Genomic DNA, 5,982 nt, shown 5'->3' on the forward strand with positions numbered 1-5,982 from the left:
GGGCAGCTTCAGGGGCTCCTACTTAAAGCTTGAGAGCCCAGACGCTGGGCCTGCTGGAAGAGTGGAGCGTCAGATCCACAGGCAGGGCTGGGAGAGGGTGATGGGTTCATTCAAACGTGTCATGGAGGAGGAGAGTCCTTGGGGTTAACTTTCCAAGTTCTCTCTGGCCCCCACGAGCTGTTTGGAGCTGCTGTCCTGTTCCTTACAGCTCCTCAGAGCCTGACCACCCCCTTCAGCCAGTTCTTCCTCCTATCCCCCCTAATTCTCTCCTGCTGTAGAAGCCCTATCTGGCTCTGCTGGGCCTCCAGGGAGACAGAGAACAGCTGGTCAGCATCTGGTGCTCGCCATTAACCGGGGCCCCTGCCCCCTGGGCCTTCCGCTCCCCGGGAGGAATAATCCCGCTTCCTCTAACCTTTCGGCTAGGTCCCGTGCTCCGGGCCTTTCATCATGTCCATCGTGGCCTCTGAAGCCACTCCAGGCTCCCTGGCCCTCCTATGGCTTCTGCTGGGCCGGGCCAGGCGAACCGGCAGGGGTCGGGGCAGGGGGTGAACAACCCGCTCTCTTTTCGGCACAGAGAGAGGTGGGGGTGGGGGCAGCCACGTCCAGGGAAAGGAGGCGGAGGTCAGAGCCCTGCCAGGTTCCCGGCTGCCAGGTGAGTCTCGGCTTGTCTGGAAACAGGGGGAGCCTACGCTTCCCTTTAAGGTTTGACGGGAGGGTGCCTGCAGGTGATCTTGGTAGGATTCTCTGCTTTTAGTCCCAAACGCTCTGGTCCATTGGGCGACTTCAGGTCAGTAAGCTCATTGCTTAAACCTGAGCTTCCTCGCATACAAAGGGGTAGTTAAGGCCCCAGAGATAAACTCACCCCTGACTCACCTCTGCACGCTTGGCCCTGGCCCATAGTGACAGCTCAGAACCTGTATTATCACGGGTACTGTGCCCAGTGGTGGGATCATCATCAGTGTCTTCCCAGACCAGAAAAGTGCCCATCCCAAGGCTCAGCTGGCTCAGGCCCAGCTCTACTTCCCCGGTCCCCTGGCTGAAAAGGAGGGACCTACGAGCGCAGCTGAATTCAATGTTTCTCCTCGGGGCTTGCAGAAAGAGGAGGGCTATCTCCTCTTTCCAGAAGCTTCTGTGACCCCAGCATGGTGCCTCAGCTGAATCTCACATTCCCTCTCCCTGGCATGGGTGGCTTCCCTGAGCCGGGCCAACATGCCCCAAGCCATATGGACAGACCTGGGGGCATGTCCCTACCACACCATCATGGAAGCATCCCAGAAATGCCACTGGTTAAGCGTCCAGAAGCAACGTGTACTCTCTGACTTGGAGACCAGTGCGTCACCCCGCCTTGGGTCCTCCGAGGCACCTTGTCCTGAAAGGGGCTGCAGATCTATCAGATCCCCCATCTGCCTGCCCCCTCCCCCAGCCCTCTGTGATCCCCCCAGGAGTATAGACTCCTATGTGACCTTCCAGACTCACGTCGAAGTTAAGAAAGAGCCACTGGCCGCATCGCCAGCTGCCTCAGCCACAGGGCCTCATATCTGCCCATAAGCCAGCACACACCTCGCGATTAATTTGGTGATCATGACTTGGAAAGAACCCCGGAGACCAGAGACATATTTATTAAATGCAAACTTCTAATTATTTCTTGGAACGCTGATGAAAACTACTCCTTAAGTAATCTTTTTTTTCTTGGCTAGTGACGGAGCTGCCATGTAGTTTTCTAGCAATTATTTTTAACATCCCCAAAATTGCCCTGAAGATATGCGAAACACACTTCCTACGAATCGCACTTGAGAGAGGCGAGCAGCTCTTTTCTCTCCATTTGTTATTAAGAAAATGGGAAGTCAAATTTATTGATAAACACACTTCCACGGCAGATCCTAATGGGGGCAACTGCCCCCACAGCGAACAAGAAATCAACCAGAGAATGCGTCTTTGTGTGTCTGCCATGACTGCCAAAGGACACGGGTTTCCGGAGTGGAGTCCTCCCCAGGGTCAAGGGGCACCAGGCTCTGGGAGCGGCTCGGATGGAGTCCAGGGCCATGGGAACTTACCTGCCGGCGTCCGAGGGGCAGGGCGAACTCAGGAGCTGGCGGTGCCAGGGCCGGCCCAGGAGGTACGGCTGTATGGAGGCTCTCTGTGGACAGGTGCATGGGCCCATCTCTCTCCCAGGCTACCTGCGGTTTAGTGGACGTTTATTAGAAGTCCACGCAATCTCATGAAGCACCTGCAGGCCATAAAACCTCACATGTGTGAGGCCTTGAGGAAATTAACGGCTCCTCCCTGGGGGTGCATATTTTGTGAAGATGTTTATTACAGATGAAGTGCTCCTGGGGTGGAACATTAACAAGTTGTAGAGTGATAAAAGGATTTTTATCCTTTTTCAGTGACAGAGGTAGGAAGAAGGCTTTAACGGAATCTATAAAAGACCCACTTCCTAATGAATTTTCTTAACTCTTTATTAATAGGGTCGGCTGAGTGGAGTCAGGGTCTTTGGACTGTTGGACCACTGGATGAGGGGGGTGGGGCCGAACGGGGACCACGGGGCCTGGATGCTGGACAGAGGATGCCCAGGATGGATGCGGGTTGGAATTCCAGGCACAGAAGGCCATCCGAGCCCGGGCGCATGGGGAAAGCTTTCTGCCCCAGGAAACTCATTTGGAGGCCCCTCCAGGTGATGGGGTGAATCGGGCCAAAAAGCAGGTTCTAAGCCCCTCCTTTTAACCCCCTGTTCCCCACTCCGGCCTGCAGACCATTACCGAGATGAAAGCCCAGAGAATGCCTTTGGACCACGACTGCGGGATCTAATTGAATTATATGAACGCAGTTAAACGCCTGCTTCAGAGAGGCAGGGCTTGCTTTCAAGACTGGATGCTTCAGGAGTTAATGGGCTATTTGAACAATATAGGCCGAGAGCCGAACACAGGTGGGCTGTGTTAATAACTTTATTTAGACCCGCTTTTTTTTTTTCCCCTTTGAGGCGCACAAGCCTTCCATTAATGCATTCATTAGAGTTTATGGCCAGGCTCTGGTTTTCTCCTAATGACACTGTCCAGACCCGGCTCCCCGGCTAATTGAGGCCAGCTGCCCGGCTGCCCCACCCCGGCCTCAGGACCCAGTGTCACCAGGATTAGCCACTGGGGCTGAAGCTGGACTTGGCCTGAGCCAGGCTGGGGATGATAGCCGTTCAGGAAGGGAAACCTGCTACTCTCCCCAGCCCACAACCACTGTAGCTGTGGGGGAGGAGGGGTCAAGGGAACCTGTGTGTCTGGACACCCTCCAGCCCTACCCAGGCACAGCGAAGGAGCCCAGGTGGGTGGGCTCCCATCCCCACGTCTCCTCATCATGGCCTGTGCCACCTCCACCGCTGTCCACTCCCGGGCCTCCTCCCCACCGCAGTCACACTGACGATCCCTGAGACCAACCTGAGGCCGTCGGGCCCTCTGAGCAACCTGCTGTGGCTCCCCACAGCCCTCCGAGGAAAGTTTAGAAGATATGTCTGCATTCACAACCTTCTTGTTGCCTTAGGTCTCATCTCTCATCCCTCCTCCACTGTGCGGACCGTCAGCCAGGAATGCCTCCCTCTATCTCCCATGGACACCCCTCCATCCTGAGTCCTCAATCCTGCTGGAGTCAATTTAAATGCAACCTCCTCCAGGTAGCCTTCCTTTGCAGAAAAGAATCCCATGAATGCATATAGGTCTTGTCATTGCCCACCTCCCCCCCTACTAGAGTATGAACACCCTGAGAGGATATATGTTCATTATTTTTACTAAAGTAACTACAACACACTAGTGGGTCCCACTTGTCAAGCATTTGCTTTATGCCAGGTGCTTTACAAGCTTTAACTCATGAAATCTCCATAGCACCCCGGGAGATACATTTTATTGGCCCCATTTTACAGATGAGGAAACTGAGGCTCAAGGGCAGGAAGTTACTTGCTCAAGGATACTCAGTTCTCCCATTCACCAGCTGGGTGACCTCACTTCACCTCCCCAATGACAGCAGCTATGTCATGGGATTGTAGCAGCCGTGTACTGAAATTGGTTCAGACAAGCTCCCAAGAACTGCTTGTTAAATTTTCAAGAATTAACTTTGTGGGCTGGTCATTAAAAACAGCCTTTGTTAAAAATTAAATTAGGTAAACTTACAATTAAATATTGTGATATTGAAATAAATGCTCCAAATCTGTCAGTTCCTATAAAATTACATTTTACTATCATCAATGCCCTGAAGGTGGTCCGGGTCTGTTGTATCTGTGGTGGAAATCCCACATAGGGGTGTGTTATTGCCTGTCTCTTCCAGTTCCACATCCCATGACATCATGGGTCACTTGAAATCAACCACAGTTGGAGTATTTACACCAGGGAAATTGGCAAACTCTACAAATCAGGGTGTGTATGCTTTTTCTCTGGAGAACTGGTGGCGAGACCTGTATCAGCACACCACTGGATTATAGGGAAGAGTCAACAATAAAGAGCACAGTGCCTGCTACCTACTAAGTGCTTAATTAAAGTTCGCTTAGATGAAGACTGGGCATCCCAGGTGGCTCAGCAGTAAAGAATCCTCCTGCAGTGCAGGAGACACAGGTTCAGTCCCTGGGTTGGGTAGATCCCCTGGAAAGGAAATGGCAACCCACTCCAGTATTTTTGCCTGGTGAGGCCCAGGATCAGAGGAGCCTGGCCAGCTACAGTTCAGGGGGTCACATGAGTCGGGCACAACTTAGCGACTAAGCCACCACCTCAGTGAAGATCATGAGTGGCGATGACAATGAGGATGTCATGCTCCCCGGGCTCCAAGCCCAAAACTGTCCAGGGCAGGATGCTCTCCTGAGCTTTAGATCCCCCGGCCCCAATTTCCCAGATACCCCCGACTAAGATGCCCGAGAGCCCCTTGGACTTGACACCCCCAGAACAGAATCATTCCTCTGGGATTCCCCAGCTCAGTGAATGGCATTTCACCCCTCAGTGGCCAGACCAGCAGCCTGACCATCAGACTTGGCTCCTCCCTGACTCCCTCCCCTACAACCAACCCTTCACCACTACCCCTTACCTGCACTGGGGTAACTTGACCACACTGACTGCCAGTCTCACTCCTTCCAGGACATGCCCATCCCAACCAGCAACCTGACTATCCATCAGCATAAATTCAACCACTCATCTTGCCCGGCTGACTGACTCCAGGAAAAGATCCAAGCTCCTTGCCATCATCCAAGGCATCCCCCACCCCCAGCCTGTTGGTGGAGTCTACTGGTTCTAAGCCTCATCTCCTGCCTCCCTCCTCAAGTTTGCTCTGTTCCCAGCAATGCCAAACTGTTTGAAGTTATTGAACATATGCTTCTAGATGGTGTTCTAGTACTAGGACCACAAGAGTGAACAAAGTCCCTATTCTCTTGAAACTCCCATTCTCACTGGCAAAAAAAAAAGGTTAAAAATCATACATATATATCATATCACACATTATGATATATACATAAATATATATGTATACATATACATGTGTATGTGCATGTGTATAAAATCAGGTGACTTTATAAGCTCAGAAGAAAATAAAGCCAGGTAAAGACAGAGAGTAACTGAGAGTTTATACAGGGGTCAAGGACAGCCTCACCAGTTGGTGACATTTGGGCAGAGACTGGGGGGAGAATGAAGGTGGGAATCTCCAGGCACTGGAAGCAGGCAGTGCAGAGGCCTGAGCCAGCAATGTTTGGGCTCTCCAAGAAACAGCAGTGGTTGGAATAGAGTGATCAGGTAAATTCAGAGAATCACTGAGGCCAGATACATCAGGTCTTGCTTGTGTCAAGGACTTTGGGATTTATCTGAAAGTGAAAGTTAAAGTCACTCAGTCGTGTCCCACTCCTTGCGACCCCATTGACTATACAGCCCATGGAATTCTCCAGGCCAGAATACTGGAGTGGGTAGCCTTTCCCTTCTTCAGGGGATCTTCCCAACCTAGGGATTGAAACCAGGTCTCCCACATTAC

At 52.2% G+C, this 5,982-nt stretch overlaps 1 long non-coding RNA gene across 3 annotated transcripts; it reads left to right on the forward strand.

Moving 5' to 3' along the window:
• The first annotated feature begins 391 nt into the window (after positions 1–391).
• LOC129623558 (uncharacterized) lies at positions 392–5,462 on the forward strand. 3 transcript variants are annotated; one of them, XR_008700591.1, is made up of 5 exons: positions 2,208–2,395; positions 2,752–2,926; positions 3,529–3,658; positions 4,306–4,394; positions 5,103–5,462. It is a non-coding gene; the product is annotated as an uncharacterized LOC129623558 (long non-coding RNA). The 3 variants fall into 3 exon arrangements; XR_008700590.1 differs by lacking the exons at positions 2,208–2,395; positions 4,306–4,394 and adding an exon at positions 392–652 and having other exon boundaries at positions 5,103–5,459; XR_008700589.1 differs by lacking the exon at positions 4,306–4,394 and having other exon boundaries at positions 2,215–2,395; positions 5,103–5,457.
• The last annotated feature ends 520 nt before the right edge of the window (positions 5,463–5,982 follow it).

The sequence above is a fragment of the Bubalus kerabau genome, chromosome 11, assembly GCF_029407905.1.
Source record: "Bubalus kerabau isolate K-KA32 ecotype Philippines breed swamp buffalo chromosome 11, PCC_UOA_SB_1v2, whole genome shotgun sequence".
Taxonomy (NCBI): Eukaryota; Metazoa; Chordata; class Mammalia; order Artiodactyla; family Bovidae; genus Bubalus; species Bubalus kerabau.